Source organism: Somniosus microcephalus, chromosome 8 (genome assembly GCF_052327205.1).
Source record: "Somniosus microcephalus isolate GS21.2 chromosome 8, FLI_Smic_1.0, whole genome shotgun sequence".
Classification (NCBI taxonomy): Eukaryota; Metazoa; Chordata; class Chondrichthyes; order Squaliformes; family Somniosidae; genus Somniosus; species Somniosus microcephalus.
In genome coordinates this window covers 83,074,229-83,086,485 of record NC_140994.1, presented here as the reverse complement: position 1 = coordinate 83,086,485, position 12,257 = coordinate 83,074,229, and positions in this window count along the sequence as shown.

The window sequence follows — 12,257 nt, the reverse complement described above, 5'->3', positions numbered from 1 at the left end:
TCAGAGAGGCCAATAGCCTTTGCGTCGCGCTCGTTAACCTCAGCCGAGCGTAACTACGCCCAGATTGACAGGGAGGCCCTCAGCCTGGTGTGGGGGGTGAAGAAGTTCAATCACTATCTGCACGGGTAGAAATTCACCCTACTGACTGATCACCAGCCTCTTGTCTCCATTTTTAACCCAAAGAAGGGCGTTCCGGTAATGACGGCGCAACGGCTGCAAAGATGGTTCCTTTTTCTAGGGGCACATCAATACGACATAGAGTACAAGGGTACGAAACAGCATGGAAATGCTGATGGGCTGTCGCGCCTGCCGTTGCCTACGGTGGAGAAAGCACCTGCAGTGGACCCTGTTGAGATATTCCATTCGACCACAGTCGAATGTCTACCTGTTACAAACTCAAGTATAGAGAAGGAAACCCGAAATGACCCGACACTCTCTCGGGTCTATGATTTGATGGTGAAGGGATGGCCAGCACATGGCGACTCACTGTTGCCAGCATTCTCGCCAAGGAGAGAACAGCTGTCAGTGTGCCAAGGGACCTTGATGTGTGGATCCCGAGTGGTAATTCCACCCAAGTTGAGAGATAGAGTGCTCAATGAGCTTCATAAGGGTCATCTGGGAGGGGTAAAAATGAAGAGCCTAGCCAGGGCGTTTGTGTGGTGGCCGGGAATCGATAAAGAAATCGAGGATATGACCAAGAGATGCACAGGATGCCAGAAAGTCCAAAACGCTCCATCACAGGCCCCGCTACACCCATGGGAGTGGCCCTCATCTCCATGGCAACGGGTGCACATTGATTTTGCTGGTCCATTTATGGACTCAATGTTTTTAATCGCCGTGGATGCACATTCGAAATGGCCAGAGGTCATCAAAATGTCCTCCACCACCACGGAAAAAACTATTGCAGTCCTACGGACCATCTTTGCCAGGAATGGCTTGCCAGAACAGATTTGCTCCGACAATGGATCACAGTTTGTGTCCGAGGATTTCCGGAGGTTTTTGAGGAATAATGGGGTAAAATATTACACATCTGCCCCATATCATCCAGCCACAAATGGATTGGCTGAGAGGTTTGTTCAGACCTTTAAAAAAGCAATAAAGGCGATGTATAACGACGACATACCACTACAACACAAGGTGGATAATTTCTTGTTTGCTTACCGGAATGCGACACATGCAATCACCAGCCAAGCTCCAGCCATAATGTTCTTTAACCGAAGGTTAAGATGTCACCTGGATTTGCTCAAACCAAACATAAGACGAGATGTTGAGGATAAGCAATTCCAGCAATCAATGAGAAGCCAACCAGGAGCTTCAAGATAGGGCAACCAGTCTTGGCCCGCGACTACCGAACAGAAAAATGGCAGCCAGGAACGATATGCACACAGCAGGGACCGCTAATGTACACAGTGGACGTTGGAGAGAGCATCGTGAGACGCCATGCTGACCAGATTCTAGAATCACAGGAACAAGCCAAACCCATACCATGAGCATGCGCACCTGGTGATGAACCCGAAGTACAGATTGCGTCTACCTCAGAATCAGTGGTATTGGAAGCTGATGAACCAACCAATGACAATGAGCCAGAATCGACTCCACCGCAAGAACAGGATACTCGAGAAAGGTGCTATCCAGACAGGATCAGGAAGCCTCCTCAAAGACTGAATTTATAAATGATTACTTCAGTTGATGTATATAGTACAGAGAAAATTGTAATTGTAATTAGTTATTATTTAATTGTTAAATGAATGTTATGTACTGTTTATCTAAAAGGGGAGGAATTGTTGTGTATGTACCTTTAAGAGAGAACTGCTTTTATACTGTAGTACTGGCAGTGACCACACCTGTATAAAAAGCCGTAGCAGGCTTCTGTACTTTCAGTTCCAGCATACCCTCTGTTCAGTAAACACCTGTTATTACCGTTCTCCTGCAGTCCGTGTGTTATTGATATGCGGACACTACATCCAGGTTAGATTATGTGTTCAAGTCTGTGGTGTGCGAATTGAACCCGCAACCTTCTGACTCCAGCAAAAGCGCTATCCTGGAACCAAGGCTGACATCAGAGGTGAACAAGTGCTCCAGAAGGAGAAGCCAGGTAAGGAGGTTTGTTGATTGCATTGGGACAGGTAGGAATATAGCAGGAAGAGCGCAATGAGTTAGACTGAAGAGGACGGGTAGGGAGGAAAACAGTCAAAGACAACATTTGATTTGAGGAGAAAGGAAATAAAAACTTGCATTTTATAATAAAAACTCGCCTTTTCCAACCTCCGGATGTCCAATGCACTTTACAACTGCTTGAAGTACTTTTGAGGTGTAGTCACTTGTAACGTAGGAAGCACTGCAGCCAATTTGTGCACAGCAAGGACCCACAAAACGCAGAGTGATAAAAACAGATTATCTGGTCATTAGGTGTTGGTTGAGGGATAAATATTGCCCAGGACACTGGGGAGAACTCACCTGCTTCCTGCTCTTCTTTGAAATAGTGCCCTGGGATCTTTTACGTTCACCTGAAAGATGGCACCTCTGACAGCATCGCACTCCCGTAGTACTGCACTTGAGCGTCACTCTAGATTTTGTGCTCAAGTCTCGAGTGGAGTCCGTGAAAGAATGGAAACAACTGAGCCACGGCTGACCCAGAATACCATGGTCACTGCTGCACAAGATCTCATTCATGATTTTGACCAGGATAATCGGTGCTGTGGATAGATCAAAAATCTGATTTGAGGCTTTTTTTTGAAAAATGAATACTGGGAAAGGTGGACAAAGATTTTGTTGATGTGTTTGAGGATCGTGAAGCGAAGCAACAGGTTGGAAATACGGCAGTAGTTAAATAGGATGATGGAGTTGAGGGACAGCTATTTTAGAAAGGGGTGATAAGGGCACTGTTGAAATGAATGGGAGAGTAACAAGGTTCAGACAAGGTTGGCGATGTTACTGACGTAGTTGGGAGTATTCTATAGGGTTTCAGAGAAGAGCAACAAGAATGATCCCAAATACAAAAGGAAAGATTATAGAAGCTTATCCTTTATAGTCCAGAAAGAAGGCTGAATGAGGATATTATTGAGATATATGAATTACATAGAATTTAAGTACAGTAACAGGCCATTTGGCCCAAATGGTCTATGCCGGTGTTTATGCTCCACACGAGCCTCCTCCCACCCCTCTTCATCTCACCCTATCAGCATATCCCTCTATTACTTTCTCCCTCATGTACGTACCTCGCTTCCCCTTGAATGCATCTATCCTATTCGCCTCAACTACTTCATGTCGTGGCAAATTCCACATTCTAGGCACTCTGGGTAAAGAAGTTTCTCCTGAATTCCTTCATGGATTTATTCATGACTATCTTATATTTATGGCTCCCAGTTTTGGACTCCACCACAAATGGAATCATCTCTGTGTCTACCTTATCAATATCATAATTTTAATGAACTCTATCAGGTCACCTCTCCGCATTCTCTTTTCTGGACAAAAGAGCCCCCAGCCTGTTCAGTCTTTACTGATAGGTATAACCTCTCAGTTCTGGTATCAAACTTGTAAACCTTTTTTGCACCTTCTCCAGTGACTCTATATTCTTTTTGTAATATGGAGACCAGAACTGTACCCAGTACTCCAAGTGGTTTACCAAAGTTCTGTACAAGTTTAACATAACCTCTCCACTTTTCAATTCTATTCCTCTAGAAATGAACCCCAGTCTTTTATTTCCATTTTTAAGGCCTTGTTAACCTGCGTCGCTACTTTTAATGATTTATGAATGTGTATGTCGAGATCTCTTTGCTCCTCTACCCCATTTAGACTCTTATTTACCCAGGAGTATGTGGCTTCCTATTCCTTCTATCAAAATGCACCACCTCACACTTATTGAAATTGAAATTCATTTGCCAATTACATGCCCATTCTACAAGTTAACAAGTCTTCTTGTATTTTGTCTCAGTCTTCCTCAGTGTTAACCATACCCCCTAATTTGGTGTTACCTGCAAATTTTGAAATTGTACTTCTGATTACCAAGTCCAAATTGTTTATGTAAATGGTGAACAACAGTGATCCCAGCACTGATCCCTGTGGAACACCATTTTCCACCTTACGCCAGCCTGAATAATACCTACTCTGTTGTTCTGAGGTATATGAAGTTGTTACAAATTTTTGATCTGCACTTAACATTCTCTTGGGCTCAGTTCACTGGACACTCCTGTTAATGGACTTGATGTCAAAAATTTACCGTTACATTACTTTTTTTGAACATCACAAGATTGTATTAACAAATCTCATTGTCTCAAACTGATATGGAATGTGAGGAACACAATTTTGCTCGCCAATTCATCGAGGTCCAGCAACTGTGTTGCACCTATAAGAAAAGCAAAATACTGCGGATGCTGGAAATCTGAAATAAAACAGAAAATGCTGGAAACACTAAGCAGGTGTAAGATTCGAAAATTTTCAGCAAAAATCAAGCAAGAAAACTGGATAAAATAAGACTGTTTATTGACCAAAGTAAGCTTGCACAGAAAAACCTTTGATAAAAGGGCATACAAAATGGCCGCCAGGCCCCGTGATCAGTTTCTGAACCAGTTTATTTCTGTTACTGCAAGCTAGACAGGCTTGTGGATTGAAGACAGTAAACCCGCGAAAGCCAGTATCTGGGAACCGAAACTCAGAGCAACAGCATATATATTCAATGGATTATAAGTACAGGATGGGGCCCATCAAGATATGGGCGGACAATGTAAAAACACTTATACCCATTTATTGTACAAAGGAAAAACCGTTTAGCAGCCATCAAGGAAAATGTCCGGACCGATCAATATGCGAACCGAGCCGCGGTGACAATGCAAAGGACATTAACAGACATTATCGGCCAGGAAGGCCAGTTCAAGTTATCACCGGCTCCGTTACAAGACAAAGCGCCCCTGCAGAGATCTCTGCCCGCCAAAATTAATACAAAGACAGGACTATGATTTGGCGGGAGATAAGACTGTCCCAAAAGAGTATAACTATGGATTGAAAGTCCATCTAAGTCACTTCTTCACTGCTACGGCTTCTTGTTGGGCGACTTCAGGCTTCCATTTCTTCAAGAACTTTCTTCTACGAGGAACGAACGAAGGGCGGACGGTGCCCGGATCGGCGCCTCTTCCACTTCGGCAGATCGATGAAAACGTTTTCGTCTTTTTAAAGACGGACGGTTTTGGAAAAAGGACAACGTGGCCGGTGTTCAGCCAAACAAGGCTCGGCCACGACGAGAAGACGACAAGGGTGGCCCGGGTACTGGGGTCGGGAGATCATCGACGACCCAGGCCGACGGAGAAGAAACCCTCTGGAGAACCGGCGATCGATGCCACAAGATTCTCCCATGTGCATAACCTGCATCTAGGTCTACTCCACGAACAAAAATCCACGACAGGCCTAGTGGATCTCAACCTTGACGAGCGCTCATCGAGGCTGGGTCTACCCCACCGCCTCGAGGGAGGAGAGAATATCGACTGCGCCAGAAGCTTCCAATCCACGTGACGACGGGAAGCGGTGTCAAAAAGGCTGCATACCCCTTTTCGCGATTTTGAGAGTGGTGAGCATGATCCCAAGTTCCCCAGGTCGAAACTTAGTTTAGGTATAGGGGAGGGAGTTAAGGGAAATCATAATGTGTTTCCCCTTTTACGATGTGCCGTGTGTTCCCCATTTCCATAGAGTCAAGTTCATAAATTTGTGCATGATTGTAGTTACTTTAATCTGTGCCTATGACATGTATTTTGTAATGCTTCAAACTGTTCAAAAATAAAAGCATCCATTTCGTGCTATTCAGCCTGGTCTATTGAGTCCTCTTCTCTGCACTACTGTTCTCTGCATCTAAGTCCAAGGTCTAGAACCGTAGGGGGGGTGGGTCGAACCACTCAAGGGTAATTCTTGCACGAAGCCTGGCAGGGGGCCAGAACGGGCAAGAGAGCAGGAAAAAAACCCCTACAGAAATGGCGACCGCGGCAGGACCTTGGCAGCAGGAAAGTAGTGTGTTCGATCAAGATCTGAATAAACGAAATGTGATGGATGAAAGAATAGCAGATTATGTTTTCGGAAAAGTCAACCTCACAAAACAATGGATATCTGATCTACTAAGGGATAGGCGCCCGCTAGACGCAGCCATCAAGTGGACAGCGGGTAGAGAGCATAAGAAATCTGTAGAAAAGGCGGTCTGGCTGATGTGCTACAAGAAGCAAGTCCAGCTTTTGGACCGGGTAGTTGCAGCACAGACAGTCCAGATCAACGGCTTGCTTAAAGACGTAGAGGAAAAGGTTGCGGGAGGTCAAAAACTGATTGAATCGCTTGACGCGCTGAATCAGGAGCGCCGCTCTGTAATTCGCTGCCACGAAACCCGGGTAGAATATTTAAAATGTCAGGTCGTTGAGGGCAAGGCCAGTGAAGGTAGAATGAGAGAGAGGTGTTTCCGTCTAGCCAAACAAGTAGATGCCCAAGAGGAAAAGCTCCTGGGAGCCAGGGCAGCATATAAGATGGCCATGGAGGATAGATCTGAGAACACCGACCACAGCGCTTGCCGCCGGGAGCTAGAGGACCTGAGAAAGGCCCTAGCGAAGGCAAACGGGTTGGTGTGTCTCATAAATCCACCAGTGAGTCAGCTGTTGCTAGCCAAGGAATCCAAAAGACCGATTCCACAAGAGGCAGTTGGGGTACCAACCCCCGAACCCTCTGCGCCTCCTGCCTATGAGGAGTCTTGGACTCCGGGACAGGAGACGGAGACGGTAGAGGAAGAGAGCCCTGAGGTAGAGCAACCCCAGACAGTAGAGTCGGGGCCGGCGCCGATGTGTCCAACGAGACACCGGAGGCTCGGTCCAAATGAAGAAAATGGCGATGACGGACCCCTTGAGAGTCAGATCATAATGCCTCATAGCGCACGACAGCTAAGAGAGATGATAAGTCACATCCCAAAACTCTCCGAGTCAGGAGATCCCTCCGTGCATTTCAGGGACGTGGAGCAGACCGCAGCAGTCAATGACTGCGACGGGGTTGAACAGTCTAAAATGCTGCTGTTCTCCCTGGACAGTTCGCTCCTCCAGTGTCTCCCTGACGAGAGCAAGAGAGGGCACAGGGACTATGAGTTGCTACGGGATGAGATTCTGGAGATCATGGGAGAGGGGGACGGAACTCCGTTCCTCCGTTTAGAAAAGACAGTGCAGCTAGAGGGAGAACCCCCACGGGTTTTCGCCGACAGGTTGTGGCCAGTGTATCGGCGCAGCTGCCCGGGCGGGCCGGCCCGGGCCGGGCTGGATGGCGAACAAAGGGCTCACTGGCTTCGGTGCCTGGTAGCAGGTTGCCTGCCAGTAGTGAAGGAACAGGCCAAAGCATGGTTTGACCCCACTAACGCCCGCTCCACGGAGGAAGTAGTACTAGATCAGCTCACGATCAGTTATAGAAACAACAAGGGCAAGAAAACGCCTGTTGTGAAAGGAAGGGTGCATGAGGTGAGACCCGCAGCCTCTGCTAAAAAGGAATGGCGTCAGGAGGGAAATCGCCATCCCCAAGCCAATAGCAGTTGTTACGGGTGTGGGAAGGAGGGTCATTGGCGCAAGGACTGTAGGAATCCTTGGAAGGATAAGAGGGAGAGAGCGTTCGCCGCAGCCCAAGATCAAGCCCAAGCCCGAGTCGCCAACGGCCCGAGAGTTTACCCAACACCAGCACAACCACAAGTGCAGGCCGCTGCCCCAACACCAGTCCAGAACCCAACCGTAGCCTCTGCCCCGAATAAAGGGGGTGGTGCGGTTGTGGACCCCGCTGCGATCGAGTCAGTCTTGGAGACTATGCGGTCTCTGATGACCTGGCAGGGGAAGGTAGCGGTTGCTAACAGCCCTATCGCCCCCGAGACCCCAGCCGAAACACCTAAATGACTGATGCCCGCGCAGCCCGTCTACTTGTGTCCGCTCCGCTATGACGCTTGGAGAAGACCTGTGGTGGAGATGGAGGTGGAGAAACAAAGGGGTAGTTACCTGTTGGATACGGGAGCTTCGTGTACCGTGATCCACACGGACAAACCTTTTGCCTCACCTCTGTCCGCCCAGGCTCCATATTTAGTAGCGGGTTTCACAGGTGGAGAACAGGCTGGCGCGTACTCCCTCCCGCTCTCCATTCAGTTGGGAGCGCTCCACACCACATGGACGTGCATCCTATTGAAGTGGAATCAGGGGGGGTGGGGAAGGCATCCTCGGGGCTGATTTCTTGGTGGAACACGGGATCCTCGTGGACCTGAGAAATCACTGTCTCTGGGGAGCCGAGGGCGGTTTAGGTAAGGTAGTCGTAATCCCGGGGAAGGAAGAAAAGGGGGCCCTGTGCACTATGAAGCCGTCAGGAGGTTACAATCTCGAGCTCATGGTAACAAACGTCCCAACGGACTTGCAGGCGCGTGTGTCAGAAAATCTGACCGCGTTCGCCACCCACAAGCACGACTGTGGGAGAGTCACTGGGTTTGAAGTCAGCGTAGACGGGGACCCCATGATCCGACCCCAAAAGCAGTATAATTTCCCCAAGGAGGCAGAACCCGACATGGAGACAGCAATATCTTCATTGGTACAGCAGGGCGTGTTGAGGACGATAGCCACCCACGAGAACTCCCCATTATGGCCGGTAAAGAAACCGGACAATTCGTGGAGAGCCACGGTGGACTACAGAGTCCTCAATAGTAATATCCCAGCCTGCGCGCCCACGGTAGCAGCAGTTGCAGACTTAATAGGGAGTATTCCAGCATCGGCGACCACATTCACGGTGCTGGACATCTCGAACGGTTTTTGGTCCATTCCGCTGCGGCGGGAGGACCAGTACAAGTTTGCCTTTACTTTCAAAGGGCAACAGTACACTTGGAACTGCTTACCACAGGGTTTTCACAACAGCCCCAGCATTTTCCATCAGTGCATGGCGGGGAGTTTGAAAGAGTTCAGCCAGCCCAACCAGATAGTGCAGTATGTGGACGACTTACTCCTGTTCACAGATACAAGGGAGCAGCACGGCCCACTGTTAGCCGAATTGTTGGAACTGTTAGAAAGGAAGGGTTTCAAAGTAAACCCAAAGAAAGCCCAGATCGGCCAGCAGGAAGTTAAATTCCTGGGTCTGGCCATCCGCGCTGGGGAAAGAGCCATAGATAAGGCCAGACGGGAATCTATACAAGATCTGCCGATTCCCAACACAGTAACGGGTGTAAGGTCCTTTTTGGGATTGACCGGGTACTGCAGAGATTTCATCGAGGACTATGCTGCCACAGCGGCCCCGCTACTTCGACTCTTACACAAGGGAGTCGAGTGGTCTTGGGACGAGGGGTGCCAGGCAGCATTCGAGAAGTTGAAAAGAGATCTGCAGACCGCGCCAGCCCTAGGGGCCATAGATGGGGGAGAGGAGTTCTTTCTGGAGGTAGCCGCTAGTGGGGACAGCCTGAGCGCAGTGCTGCTCCAAGAGCGGCACGGCAAGCTAAGACCAGTAGTTTATTCCTCCAGGGTGCTCACGGATGTGGAGAGGAGTTTCTCCAATTGCGAACGGCATCTCCTGGCCACGCATTGGGCTGTGAACAGATCAGTGATCTTCACAGGACCTCTCCCATTACGCTCCTCACCCATCACACCCCCACGAAGATGCTTCTGGACGGGAGGATTAAGGATGGGACCGTAAGCAGCGCTCGGATTGCGCGCTGGACCCTCCTCCTTTCCCAGATGGATCTCAAAGTTAAAGGCCTCTGCGCGCCAAGGCTCGCAGCCAATATGGCATATCCCGGGACAGCCCATCAATGTTCCGTAGAAGGGGTATGGGAAGTTAACATAGGTTTACGGGCCGGGATACATCCCACAGGCCGCGAGATCTACGTAGACGGTTCTAGCACTGTAGCTGACGGCAAGCGACTCACAGGGTGTGGAGTTTATGACCCTGCGGCAAACATTGCCCTGGCAATTAAGCTCCCCAGCACTATGAGCGCGCAGCAGGCTGAACTGTCTGCGGTGGCGTACGTGGTTACCCACCCCGAGATTTTCCCAACCCCATACACGATTTGCTCAGACAGCATGTTCACGTGCAATTCGTGTACAGAGTACCTCGCCATCTGGTCCCGACGCGGGTACACCTCCGCGGACGGGCGGCCTTTAACAGTTAAGCCCTTGCTGGAGAAGATCCTAGCAGCTGTGGGGGAGAAAGGAGAGGTGTTCATCCATAAGGTGAAGGCTCACTCCACAACAGAACCCCGCAGTCAGGGCAACCAGCAGGCGGATGCGCTAGCCAGGGAGGGTGCCCGCAACGGCATTCTCTGGGACCCATACGAACCCGGACCCGTGGCGGCGATCCAAGGCAGGGAGGGAATTCCCGGGAACACAGGGGTGACACCGCCCCCAGACCTAAAGACCGTCCAAACCCTGGATCCCGCCCTAAAAGCAGTCCTAAAAGCCATCACAGAGGGCAAACAGGTAGAAGGTCCGTACAGTACGGCAGCCCTCACAGTCAAAGAAGGTATGCTGTTCCGAGAGGAGCAGTGGGTTGTGCCGCAGCAGCACCGAAGGGAATTCCTGCAATTGGCCCACGAGGGTCCAGGAGCGGGACACCCCGGACCTGAGGTCACCTGGCAACGGGTGGAGCAGGCGGGATGGTGGCCGGGACTTCGGGACGATGTCCGCGAGTTCTGCGCAAGCTGTCTTGTGTGTGCTGCTAACAACCCAGACCCCCACAAAAGGAAGGTGCCCATGGGGCACATCAGGAGGGTAGAGGGACCATGGCAGTCGATTCAGGTCGACTACATAGGGCCCCTGCCCGCCGCCCAGGGAGGCTATAAGTACTGCCTTGTCCTGGTAGATGTGTTCACCAAATGGGTAGAAGCCTTCCCGTGCAGAACAGCTACGGCACTGGGTACTGCTAAGATCTTGATTCGGGAAGTGTTCTCACGGTGGGGACTCCCCCGTTTTGTAGAGTCCGACCAAGGGAGTCAGTTCACCGGTCAAGTAATGCAGAATGCCCTCATGCTTTTGGGCATTGAGGGAAAGTGGCACGTAGCATACAATCCCCAGTCATCCGGGATTGTTGAGCGTATGAATCGGACCCTCAAGGAAAAGCTGAGGAAAGAGACAATGGGCTCGCCCCAGAAATGGGCGGAGGTCCTGCCTTTAGTCCTCTTGGGGATCCGAGCCAGCCAGTCCAAAAGCACGGGGTATTCCCCGCACGAGTTAATGACTGGAAGGATCATGCGAACACCCACCCATGTGCTAGCCCCGGTGCTCACTGAGGGCCAGCTCCGAGAGGTGAAACGGGACAAATTCGCCCAAACCCTCTTGGAGCGCCTGAGACAGATTTATGGACAGGCGGCTGGGAACATGGGAAGACAGCACCAGGGTAATAAACTGTTGTTGGAACCTCGGAAACAACAAGAGTGGGTAGTCGGAGACCAGGTCATGGTCCGAAACTACGCCAGGGTAGGGAGTTTTGAACCACTGTACATGGGGCCATACAGCATTGTAGACAAGGCCAGCCCCATGGTTTATGCAGTGAAGACACCCCGACGTACCAAATGGTTTCACATCAACCAGTGTAAACTGTTTAAACCGGATACACAAGGGCCACCAAAGGGGACCAGGTCTGAGAACAAAGATCCTCAGCCTGTAACAGAGTCACAGACCACACAGGCTGGAGCAGTAGCCTGCGTGAAGGGAGAGGCCATCCCATTGGAGTGGGAGGTCTCATCTTTTGAATGGGATTTAGGCAGGGGAGAGCCCGAACAGCTCAACCTCGCTTTAGACCCAATCACGGAGGAGGAAGAGTCAGAGGACGGCAGTCCCGCCCTCGACTCAAGCTTGGGGGAGGTAGGGAGTGGGGGCGGAGACTCGTTACCTGTAGGGACAGGTGAGGTGGAGTCAGAAGCCACAGATCCCGACCCCGGGGGGGCGGAGCCTGAGGGAGGGGAGCTGGAGCCGGCAGCTGTGGAGGAACCACAGGCTGTAACGGTAACAGTCCCAACCCCCGGTCCATCGGCCCCGGGAGCCCAACCCAAAGCAGCCCCTCGTAGGTCGGCTCGAGCGCCCCAGCCCAGAAAATTTTGGCCAGATTCTCCCCATCCTTCCCAACCACGGTTTGAAGCAGCCCCAGGAAGACATGATCCCCGTTCAGCAGCGACAGGCTGCGGGGGATCAAAGCCAAAGATCAATGCAGCCCCACCGCAGGGTGTGGCACACGACAGACCTCACAGGGATTCGGAAAGCCGCCCCACGGAGGGCGGCGCTGTACATAAGTTAAGTGAGGTAATT